Genomic DNA, 13,513 nt, shown 5'->3' with positions numbered 1-13,513 from the left:
ACCTGAAGGCTTTGCAGCGAAGGGTAAGAAAGAACTGGTATGCAAATTAAAGAAGTCTCTGTATGGGTTAAAACAGTCACCAAGGATGTGGTATAAGAAATTTGATACATTTATATGGGGACTTGGCTTCACTAGAAGAAAAGCAGATCACTATGTGTATTTTAAATTAATTGGTGATCGTGTTATTTATCTAGTCTTGTATGTGGATGATATGTTGCTGGTTGGAAATGACAAAGAAATTATCTAGGATTTGAAGACCCAATTATCCTCCAAATTCGACATGAAAGATCTTGGTGCTGCAAACTATATTTTGGGCATGGAAATTAAAAGAGATTAGGAAAAGAGGAAGCTCTGGTTAAACGAGAGGAAGTATGTCGAGACAATACTGCAGAGGTTTAATATGCAGGATAGTAAACTGGTGAAGGTTCCTATTCCTGTAGGTGTGAGGTTATCTGCTGAATAATTTCCCAAGACACAAGAAGAGGAAGAGGACATGTCCCATGTTCCATATTCAAGTGAAATTGGTTTCCTGATGTATGCAATGGTATATACTAGACCAGACATTGCACATGTAGTGGGAGTATTGAGCAGGTTTATGTCAAAACTAGGAAAGGAGCATTGGACATCAGTGAAGCAGGTTTTCAGATATTTGCATGGCACTAGTGATTATGGTCTGTGCTACCAAGGAAGACCAGGATTGGACATAGTGTTGGATATTTGTGGCTTTGTTGATGCAGACTGGGCTGGGGATTTGGATTAGAGAAGATCTGCAAGTGGGTATGTGTTTAACCTATTTGGAGGTGCAATCAGTTGGATGAGTAAGAAACAATCTGTAGTGGCACTATCAACTATAGAGGCAGAATACATGGCAGCCACTCATGCAAGCAAGGATGCAGTTTGGTTGCAAAGATTGTGTTCAAGTATGGGGTTAGTACAGGAAGCTATAAGGATAGAATGTGACAGCCAAAGTGCAATTTTCTTGGCAAAGAACCCTGCATATCATTCAAAGACAAAGCACATTGATGTTCAGTATCACTTTGTGAGGGATATGATAGAAGACAAAAAGGTGTTGCTGGTAAAGGTGGACACTTTGAAGAATACTACAGATGCATTGACAAAATTTGTGAGCTCTGAGAAGTTCTCTTGGTGTAGAGAGACAATGGGCAATTCAGGGCTGGGAAAATGACTAAGCTCTCTTGTGGCCCCTTGTGGAAAGGAAACAACAAGTGGGAGAATGTTGGGTTGTGTTATATTCATTCCACGTAGTTAACAAGGGGTTTGGAGGGCATCCGTGACCCCACTTTATGGGGTCCGGGGCAGTGCCCCAAAAAATTTTGGTTTTGGACCCTATGTTAGGTTGGGCGGACCCACCTATGGTTCTGAGCATGATTTTTGCACATGTTTTTTGGAAGCGATGGTTTTCGGTCCATGGTATTGGACGCGATGGTTTTCGGTCCATGTTATTGAATGCTTCAGCATGTATAAATATGTATTGTAACATTGAAAGGAACATAATGAAAAATCAAGCTGGTAGTCCCAGTTTTGGGATCCAGGGGAAAATATCTGTGTATATGTGTTTTATGTGTTATGATCTCACATTGTTTATTTTCTGTGTTTTAGAATTCGTATGCAGGTAATTTCTGTATGGGGTTAAAACTTACAATGCAGCCAAAGAAAATCTAATGAAGATATGACTAATTTTATCAATAATATCTAAATTCATCTAATATTAATAGAATCATTTTAAATATGTTAAATATGTCTCAGATTAATCTGGTCATTTTAAATTTAAATTTTCTTAGTTACTTCAATTTGTTGAGATGATAAATATTGTTAATAACTATAATGATGAAAAATGACAAAATAAATTTTTTGAATGTAAAGTGACAATGTAATAGTGTTGAATGATAGAAATTTTGAATAATAAGAATATAGTCAATTACAAATAGTCTTCATTGTGATTAATCTCAAACTATTTTCTTATATTATTCTAATTGTCACTCTTGTTACTTTTGTCATCTTTTCATATCGATTATATGAAAAAGACAAGTTAAATCGTAAACCATTTAAATATTTAGCTTGAGCTATTCTGGTAAACATCATACCTTGTCTCTTTTTCTCTCCAATATTATATGTTTAATTACTATAACACAAAAATAAATGCACATTGTCAATTTTTTTTGTTCTTACACTGAAATCAATGCACAAAGTTAAAATAATCACTTTAAAATAAATGTACCATCATACACCCAATTACATCAAATCAGAAATCAACATCTACACTAAAATCAATGTATATAATACAAGCAATCAAATAAGATTAGAAAACAACATTCACACTGAAATCAATGCATCTAATGCAAGCCATCAAATAGGGTTAGAAATCGACATTTACGTTCAAACCAATGAATCTAGTGCAAGTAAGCAAATAGGATTATAAACCAACATCTACACTGAAATCAATGCGTCTAGTGCAAGCAACATATAGGATTATAAATCACCAACTACATTGAAATCAATGCATTTAGTGCAAACAATCGAATATGATTAGAAATCATCTACATTGAAATCAATGCATCTAGTGCAAGCAATCAAATGGGATTAGAAATCACTATCTACACTGAAATCATTGCATTTAGTGCAAAAAATCAAATAGGATTAGAAATCATCTACATTGAAATCAATGCATCTAGTGCAATCAATCAAATATCATTAGAAATCAACATCTACACTAAAATCAACGCATCTAGTGCAAGCAATCAGATATGATTAGAAATCACCATCTACAATGAAATCAATGTGTCTAGTGCAAGAAATTGTCTTCCCTCTCTCTTCCCTTCCATATATATCTATATCTCCCTCCATCTCTCCTTATTTTTCTCTCTAGCTCAACCCCCCAAACAAACATGCTCTCTCACTCCATATATGTCAATCTCTTTGTCTCTCCCTCCCTCTCTCCATCTCTCTCTTCTTCCCTTTCTTCCCTTTCTTCACTTTCCATCTATATCTCTATCTCCCTTTGTCTCTCTATATAACCCCCAAAACATACACTATCTTTATCAAATATATCTGTCTATCCCTCCCTCCTCCTCTTCCTCTCTTTCTTTCTCTTCCCCTTCTCTTCCTCTCTCCCACTTCTATCTCTCTTTTGTCTTGTTTTCCTCTCTCCCTCTCTCTCCATATTCATTATCACTGCCTCTCTCTCTCTTTCCACCTTTATCTCTCTATTTCTTTCTTATTACCTCCCTCTCTCCCCCTCCAACTCCATCTCTCTTTCCCTACCTCTCTCCACACTATAAAATCCTATCTCTCTTCCTTCCTCTCTCTCCCTTTCTCTACCACATATCTATCTCTCTCTCTTCATCCTCCAAATCTATTACTATATCTATCCCTCTCTCCTCTCTCCTTATCTCCCCCATTCTCTCCATCTCTCCTTCTTCATCTCCTTATCTCACCCCAAAACATGCACACTGTCTCTCCATCTCTCTCTTGCCACTTCCTCTTTCTACACTTCTCACTCTCTATGTATTTCTTCTTCCCTCCATTTGTCCCCCTCCAGCTCAATCCCTCTATGCATCCCTCTCTCCTCCTCTCTCTCAAGTTCTCTCTCTCGTATTTCATGTCTTTCCCTTTCTCTCCTACCTATCTCTCTCTCTCTCTCCAATCCTCTCTCTTTTCCCATCTCTCTCTCTCTCTCTCTTTTCCCTCCAATCCTTTCTCCTCGCCAATATCTTTCTCTCTCTCTCCAACTATCCCTCCCTCTATCCTTCTCTCTATCTCTCCTTCTTTGTCTCTTTATCTCACCCCTAAACATATGCTCTCTCTCTCCATCTCTCCCTTATCACTCTATGTATTTGTTCCTCCCTCCCATATATATCTAGAGTTAATATATTTCATGATATATTAATATATATTATAATATAACAAATTTAATATTGTATTAATCTAAAGTTATTAAATTTTATAATATTAACCTTTTAATATTAATATTAGGGTTAATAATATTTTTTTGCATGGTCTTAATAATAATTTTTCCCATGGTATTTGGCCCATAGGCTTGGTATATAATTAGATGTTAATTTCTAATCCTATATGAAATATTTTTATTTATTTATTTACCTTACCTCTTTATACCTCTTTTATATTTATTTATTTAGCATACCTCTTTTATAAATATGATATTTGGCCCATCGTATTAATAACTATTTGTCCCATGGTATTTGGCTCATAGGTTTCACCTAAATAAAAACCTCTTTTTTTATTTTTCTTAAATATAAAGAGGTTTATGGAGTATAGATAAAAAGAGGTTTTATTTATTTACCATACCTCTAGTTTATTATTTACAATATTTACCATACCTCTTCTTTTAGTGTTGGTAAACCTCTTTATATTTTGAATTTATATTGTGTTTATACATAAGAATTATTATATTGATTTTAAATAAATGTTAAACACTACATTCACATCTATGTTTACGTTTTTACTTGAGATCTACCCCCATACTGGGAGCGCATGTCTGTGCAAAAACTAAATTAGTGTAATTATATAAGTTAAATGTCTAGTAAGCTATATCTATATACATATACACACACACACACACACACACACACACACACACACAGATATCTATATATATATATATATATATATATATATATATATATATATATATATATATTAGTAATTATGTAAACTAAATGATTTGTATGTTAGAGAAATTGAGAGAGAGTAGAGCGAGCAATTAAATACACAAAAACAAATACATATAGGTATAAATATATAGAACATAAATCACTGACTTCGACACATCTAGATCATGACTAGAACTCATACATTGGAAACAACAACTTCTAGAGTGACTCATTTTAAATCCTAATGATAACTACACATGACATGGAAGCATTACTTCCAACACCCTCCCTTAATTCTTACATGGATAACATAAAAAACACATATTACAATAATAAATACATTTTTGGCATGTTTGTCTGATATGGTCATCACTAGCATTCATATCCACCTTGAAATCTCACGGTTTTCGTTGCTTTCTTCACCAGACTTTCTAGCTTCCCACTTGATCCATTTAAGACATAACCACTTCCATAGATGACGTGCTTTCTAGAATTGGCACTTCTCAACCTCCCAAAGCACAACTGGTCAGTCTCGATACGAAATCATCCTATGGAACTGCCACCATCTGTGAAGCCATGCCCCTCCACAACCTTCATCAGTTATCTAGGATAACATTATGGATATAGAATGTCTCCAAAAGAAAATTTGACAACTTGACTTGTATAAATAACCTGTACTGATGCTCTCGGTGCACAATGGGTCACACCAGCTTGAAATTATTAAGAAATACCTACGAATAATGCTCCTGGAGCACGGGAGGTCACATTACTTTATTTAATAGTGGCTTCTTCTTTGTAGTTCTGCATCTTTTGATTTTTTTTTTTTTTTTTTTTTTTAAACACACAAAAAAATCATTTTACAACCCACACCACACAATCTTCAATTGATAAACCAACAATAAAACCACCACAAACATCAACAAATTTCACACACTATCTTCTCAACACACTCATCTACTAGAATCATTAAAGATCGATCATGTGGCTTATAAAATAGTCATATCAAACACTTTGTATGTGCTCATGTGAATAGTGAAACAAAGAATTCTCGTCCAATTAAGTGAATGAATCAAACCATTCGAACAAAGGCTTGACTTTTAAAAAAATGAAGACTTTCTCCACGTGAGCTTCATAAAAATAAACTTCTAAATTAATTGAGTTTGCAATAGGAAGTGGCTCACAACACATAGTATTTAGGTATTTGAAGAGCCATAGTGTGTGGTGAACATTTGCAGGTCGAACGCTTAGCATGGCTCCAATAGTCTATCCTCCTACCAATTTGGATTGAACTCCCACATTGACGCCTCCTCATCCTTTTGAATAATGATAAGGAAGACTATAAAAACTCTTTCTCAGGGGCGATCACCAAACATATCTCGATTTTTTTGCAGTTGCGTAGAGAATTTTGTCTGCCTGGCAATGATTGTAGAATTGAATATTGAATTTTCATAGCGATTTCCTTCAGCAATAACATTGTCACTTGCATGACAGACATGTTTTCGTCTGCGTGTAAGCTTCTTGGTGTCTATCAATACCATGGTCGAACTGCCCCTTTACCTACAATATATATGATGGATAACCTAGAGCCCAAAACCACTCCACAGTCACCGACTTTGACAGAATTCATGATATTTCAACAAACATGGATATCAATCTATATATCTATAAAACCAACGTACAAAAAAAATAGAGTGGAGAAGAGGAAGCACCTTACTCCACCAAACAATTAACAACTACCAACATTCATGTCGAGAAATGGCAACAAGAAATTTTAGTTTAAATTTTTCCTTCAATTTAAACTGAGAATTAAAATCGAATTATAGTCTCATCACAACTTGTAAATAGTTAATTAAGTTTAATTCGCTTAATTAACTTAGGAATTTTGAGTTGGAAGTCTTTTGGAAGTCATGTAAGTGTTCTCCCTAAATTTTAGGGGTCTAGTATGTGTTTATATTGAGTTATAATTAGATAACTCATTTTACTGAGTTTTAGTCAGTTAAACTAGTAGAGGTTTAATAGTGAGTTAGTGCATTGGTGCATCCATAGGTGCTACTCCAAATAATTGAAGATTCTCTCATTGAAATCTCATGCATGTCAGTTCTGACAAAGACCCAGTTGAGACTAGAGTGCAAGGATAGTGTAGTATCAGTTGTATTATTTAGTGAGTTGAACAGATCACGCATGCAATCACGAAGAGAACCTAGATTGCAGTTTTGGAAGAATTGGATTCCCATTAATATAGGCTATTCAGCCTAGGAGTTGCATAAGGAAATAGGGGATTGCAAGGTAGTGGAAATTGGATAAGTGTTGGCTAAGAGCAGGCTTGTGAGGGAGAGAGTTGAACATACTTGTGTGGAATTGTTCTAGTGGGAACAAGCTTTGTATCTTCACTCATATTTATGATTAATGCAATACAGATAGGTGGGGTTTTGAGCATTGGCTTTCCTCAGAAAAAATTATTGTGTTTTGTGCCATTGATTTGTCTTCTTCTTGTTCATATTGTTTTCATCAATCTATTGAATTCCATTGGTTTAAAGTAGAAGTAGATTCCTGTCTCTTGTTCTAGTAGATTACATGAGCTTGTGAATCTATAAGGAAATTCTAAATGGTATCAGAGCTGAAGACAATATACTAGAGGATATTTCGATGTTTTGAGTTTTGGGTTATAGGTGAAATTCGAATTTGCATTACATACTTCAGGATCAGTAGATGGAATTCTACGGTTTACGACTTGAGTATGCCTTGAAAGGTGACTTGAATTATATAACTTGGAAGGAAAAAATGGAGGTTGCGCTATTGGATAATGGCTTGAAGGAATTCGTTGATCAAGACATTCCTAAGCCAACAACATTGGATACACAGAATCTAGCTGAATGGAAGAAGTATGTGGCGAAGGCGAGGTGGATAATCCTATAGGGACTTCAAGACCACATTGTCTCAAGTCTCCATGGCAAGGAAACTATGTATGCTATGTGGAAAGAATTGACAGAATTGTATCAAAAGAATGGTGACCAAAGGAAATTGGCACTAAAATATAAACTGCAAAAAATCAAAATGGAGAAAGGCGAGACTATTCCAAAATAATTGACCAAGTTCACTCAATGTCGTGATGAACTTGGAAGTGTTGGAATCATAGTTGCTGAGGATGATATGGTGAGTCTTGCTCTTCTGGGACTCCCAAAGAGTTGGCATAGTTATTAGGACTCTATCAATGGTTGGGAGAAGCTGCAAAGTTGGGAAACACTGTGGTCGGATTTGATGCAGGAGGGGATCGGGAGGAACACTAGTGATGGATCTTCATCAAACACTGATGATGAAAAGAATTTTGCCTTAACGATTAAGGTGAAGAAATGGAAAGGGAAATATTGCCATTCCAAATCGTATTCTTTTTATGGAGGCAAGAAGAAAGACGTGACAAAAGTGAAACGCTTTCATTGTCATGAGCTGGGACACTTTACTAAAAATTTTCCACTCAAGAAGTCCTAGAAGAAGTCCTCAGGAGGAGTGGTGGGTGATGCTTTGGCCTCTCAATTTGAATTGGAATTTTCCCTCACTGCATGCATGGTGTCATCAATGATGGGAAGTGTATGGTACTTAGACAGTGGAGCTTCATTCCACATGACTAGCAACAAAGAGTTATTCAGTGACCTAGAGGAGAGAAATCTCCAAATTCATATTGAGATGGGTGATGATGGGATGTATAGTGCTATTGGATTAGGTACAGTTACTTTTTAGAGGGAGCATGGGGCTCCACTCACCTTGAAGAATGTTATGTATGTGCTCGGGCTGAAAAATAACTTGATATTTTTTTCCATGCTTGAGGATAGAGGCTAGGATATGGTCTTCTCAAAAGGAAAGGTGTTCCTTCAACACATAGCCATAGGTCAAGTAAAGAAGATAGGGATTTGGGTGAAGAATATCTATAAGCTAGAGGTAGAGGATTGTACTTCTTTGAGCATGAAAGTAGTGATGGTGCAAAGCTCAGAAGTTGGCGAGTGCACAGGCGATTGGGTCACTTACATCATGGGGTTTTGAAGATCATGCAACATATCTCCACCAGTTTACCCAAAGGTACACTAGAGCAAGTTCATACATGCAAGGAGTGTACTATGGGTAAATACACCAAGTCTTCATTTCATGACAGAGATAGTCAAGTAGAGGACATTCTAGAGCGATTCCATTCAAATGTGTGTGGGCCATTCTCGATAGCTTCCATGGAAAATCACAAGAATTATGTTATATTTGTTGATGACTTTTCTTGAAAATGGTGGATATTTTTCATGCAAAACAAGGATCAAACCTTCAAAAAGTTTTGTGATTTTAAATAATTTGGTGGAGAAAGAGTCAGGAAAGAAGGTTAAATCTCTACAGAGTGTTAACGGTGGTGAGTATGTCTCAAACGATTTTAATAAGTTTTGTGCAATGGAAGGGATTAAATAGCATTTGAGGGCACCTAATAGCCCTCAACAGAATGGGGTGGATGAGAGGAAGAACAAAAGCATAGTAGGTGCAGTGAAGGCGATGTTGCATTATTAGGGTCTCCCACTACACTTGTGGGATGATACATGCAACACAACGATTTATTTACAGAACCGTAGCCCACATCAAATTCCTATGATGAAGACACTAGAGGAGGCTTATTCCTATAAGAGGCTAGATATTGGTTACTTTAGGATATTTAGGTCATCGGTATATTTCCATGTGAAAAAAGATGCACAAAAGAAGTTGGATCCAACAACAGAGTTGGGGATATTTGTGGCGTACACTGATACATCCCACAACTATTAGGTGTATTTTCCGACTAGTAGGATGAAAGTGGTTTGTAGAGATCTTAGATTTGATGAGGAGAAGGCCATGCGATGTTCCCTTGAGAGGGAGCTTCAGCTAGATGCATTTGAGGATATTTTAACTTTTAAGGTTGAGGAGCCTCAGATTGATGCAAAGAAGCCACATGCAGAGGATCTGAGAGTGGAGACATCCACTTAGGAAAATTCTTCCAGAGATGGGAGAAAGCACACCAGAGAGGCAAATAGATTGTTTTTAGATGCTAGAGAGAATGTGGGAGCACCCACATCATAGTGTAGACAGAAGACGTCACTTGACAGGTACACTAGATACATGGATCTAATGAGTGGATGTGTTGTAATAAAGCCATCTCCCTTTGAGGAAGCAGTGAAACAGGCGATTTGGGTTGATGCCATGGCCATGGTGGAGGAGTATGACTCCATAGTTCGTAACAGTGTTTGGGATGTGGTCCAGAGACTATAGGATAAGTTTGTGGTGAGCTCCCATTGGCTTTACAAGGTAAAGCAAGCTGCAGATGGTAGTGTGGGGAACCATAAGGCTAGAATTGTTGCTTGTGGACTTTCATAGGTAGAGGGGATTGACTATGATGAGACCTTTGCTCCTGTTGCAAGGTACCTTTCAATCATATCTATATTGGCACTATTAGCACACATGGGTTGGAAGATACATCAGATTGATGTGAAGACAACCTTACTTAATAGCATGATTGAGGAAGAGGTTTACATAAAGAAGTCTAAAGGTTTTGAAACCTTCGACCATGAGTCTCATGTTTTTCAGCTCAAGAGAGCGTTGTATGGGTGTTACACAGTAATTTGTCACTGTCCTCATCTCAGTGCCTCTGATGTGTCATGTATCAAATACACATGTCCATATCTTCCCACTTATGCAAAAAGATTAAACAGTGCTCTCTGATGTTGAAGACTGACCCTTTTTCCCTAAGCTTCTGCATCATCACTAATAAGCCATTAAAATGTGCGACGATACCTTGTCATGAATAGTCTCGTCGCGACACCATCACAGGTGTACACATGTTTCCCACGACGGTCAGATTTTATGGCTCAGCGTGAGGCTCCCAACTATTTATTGTGACAATTGGTCTGAATGCATTTCCTCCTTGCGATGTCGTCACTAAGCCTTAGTTCATGACCTGCGACGATCCAGACTTGGCAAATTTGTTCAAACAGTCGGCCTTTTGGGTGTTTCTAGAGCTGGTTGTTGGGTTAGTTTGGGTCACCTTTCCTCCTCTACGATGGTGGTTCCGCCTCTTGTGCAACTTCCCTTGAGGATAAGCTCCCTCTCCTATAAAATCACTCACCATTGCTATGATCTGCTAGTTCTTTAGTTCTAGGATTAGTGCTTGCTAGTTCTTTTGAGTTTGCTTTGAAGCTAAGTAGATAGCTTTGGTGTGAGTGTGACAAGTGTGGGATTGCTAATATTTTGATAAGAGGTTGTGGAGTGTCTTAGCTTTGCATGAGGGCTTGATAGTGAGAGAGAGCTATTGTCCTATTTGGGAGACCCATTCTTAAGAGTGAATGCTTGAAGGAACATACCGGCTGGACCCTCTGAGAAGGCTTGCGACGTCAAGGTTTGGTTCTAAGCTTTTCTCTTGATTTATTTTAATACAATCAATAAGGATTTCCTATATCTTGTGTACAATTTACTTGATAGCTCGTAATTCCTTTACTTTATAAGTAAATAGATCATTGTTGTTCTCGGTTATGTGCTCTGTTGTTTACTTGTGGTGTTTCAGGTCAATTACTCATTAAGGAGAAAGAAACAGAAGCTGGAGTAGCGCAATGGAAGCTTCACCGAACAACAGTTTTGAGGTAGGCCTCCAATGATGATTATTTAAGGAAATCGATTGTTGTTTTGTTTTGCTATGACTAGACCCACTCTAGGGCTAGAGGGGTTGCCTTTGTCTGCAGAGGGAACACTTTCCTACTTCACAAGTTGGCGGCTCCACAGGGGAGAAGTCCTTTGTATGTTTTCTTCTTGTTTACTTTTGATTTGTCTTTTGTTTTAGTTTCTGTTGGATATTGGGTGTTTGTACCTTTAGTTTTTGATTGCCTGGGTTTATCTGGGAATTCCCCTTACTGTCTCGAAGGATGGCTTGGTGTTTGTTTGGGAGTTTTCACTTGTTTTTCCTTGTTTTTAAACTCGTTGCTGGAAAAAGCTTGACAACTGCGAAAACGTCGCCCTGTCCTTGTTTTGTAAACCTGTGCGTCGCTGATCCCCTGTTGTATAGTCACGACTATTCCTTAAATTGGCCCGTCACGGAAGATAGGTGTACTCCTGCGATGACGTCGCTCTGTTGCTGCCTTTACCCTTGTGACGATTGGATTATTGTCACAAGTTGCTGGTTATAGACCCGTGACGATTCCTGTGCAAGTTGTTTTTTACAACTTTGCCTCCTAAAACCATCAGTCTTGCTTATCCCCTGCTGCTTTCTCTCTCCCATCGGCTTGTTTTAGTTGCTTTGGTTAAGGTTTATTGCTTGTTCGCTTCATTTGAGTGAATCTTGTCTCTTTAGCCCTGTGACCTAGCTCTTTCAAGTTTTTTGAACCATTTGTCTGGGTTACTTGTCTATCTAAGGTTCATCTGCAACCGTCTTATTGACTTGCTTAAAGTTTTTGCCACTTGTTTTGCTGGTCAATTTTTAGTGTCGATTATTGAAATGATTTCTTATGATTGATTCGATTTCTTCACTACCAAGCATAGATTACAATTGTTTGGATTGATCATTTTACACTTGCTTGTTTGTCCTTTAAATTCCAAAAAATCAAAATATTGCATTCATTTAGTATACGAAAATGAAAGTACATTTGCATTACGAATTTTCAAAATTGAGAAATCGGGTAGCAAACTTTAAATCTTTCATTAGTAGTATCGATGCATTGTGAGACTAGTGTATTGATGCACTATGTTTCTTAGCGCTTGCATTTGCTTGTCTTCGTTTGGGGAATGAAATTTCTACCTTTCTTTAAGTAGGTGTTCATCGAAATGAATGATGCTTTACTCATTCTAGTTGCATCTTAGGGTTTTTGATATACATACAGTAGGGCCTGAAAACTGAAACCTAATTCAAGATCAACTATAAAATTAACTGAAGGAACTTAACAACACATTGGAACTTAATGCACATTATCTAGAGGTCTAGGCTAGAGACGTGCTCCGGCGTTGTTAAATCTAGTCACTATTGTTTTCGCTTAAGGTTGGGTGATTCCTCCTTCTGTGACTCAATAGATGCTAGTACGGACTTGTGCTCCCCATACCGTCGAGTATATATCGGGAGACTCCACTAGGTTATCATCCTACATCCATAGGAAGCCATGTCTGCCACCTTACGAACCGTAACGCACCGAACACAACATTCGGGAAGATTGACCGCCGTACAGAAAGTCTTGGGTCATTTCTCTTTCATTTGATCACCGAGGTGTATATGTAGTTTTGCGGTTTGTCTGGTAAACCTCTTGGCTAGTTCTCCAGAGTAGTCACTTTCGTTCCTTTTCGACTCCTTAAAAGAAAAGGATCATCTGAGCACTTGTCCTTTTAGGCTCATTAAACCTCAAAAGAGATAGAGTCACCTTTTCATCCTTTTCTCGACTCTTGAAACATGAAAAGGTCAAGTTTTGTTCCTGTGTCATAAAATTTACTGCCCACGAAATATTCTTGGTAACAGTTAGAGTTCTTCATTACAGTTCAGGTGTTTATCAAGCGCGTTCTTGATGGCAACAGTCCTCGAGTATACTGGCCAAGATCTTCCCCAAGATGGAACTCCTGGTCCGATTCCTCCTTTTGGAAATGTCGGTGCTCCGTATATGGCAACATTGTCCTTGCATGGGTTAACCATCGGTTTGCCCGTTTGGCTATTTTCAACCTCGGTGGTCCTGAGCGTCATGACTCCTGTTCCACTATCTCCTTTGTTTGAATCACGACACGATGATTCCAAGGTTGAGCCTACACCTTTTTCCCCTATTTCTTCCTCCTCCTCTCCTCCTTCGCCTGGTGACAGTTCTACATCTAGTAACCAAGAGGCTAGGAAGAAGAAGAGGAAGACGAAGAAGAAGAAGAAGTTG

Source organism: Pinus tabuliformis, chromosome 9, assembly GCF_031772625.1.
Source record: "Pinus tabuliformis cultivar Carrire ecotype Pingquan chromosome 9, CPIR1, whole genome shotgun sequence".
NCBI classification, from domain to species: Eukaryota; Viridiplantae; Streptophyta; class Pinopsida; order Pinales; family Pinaceae; genus Pinus; species Pinus tabuliformis.
The sequence above is the reverse complement of the archived record's forward strand: the minus strand, read 5'-3'. Positions refer to the sequence as shown.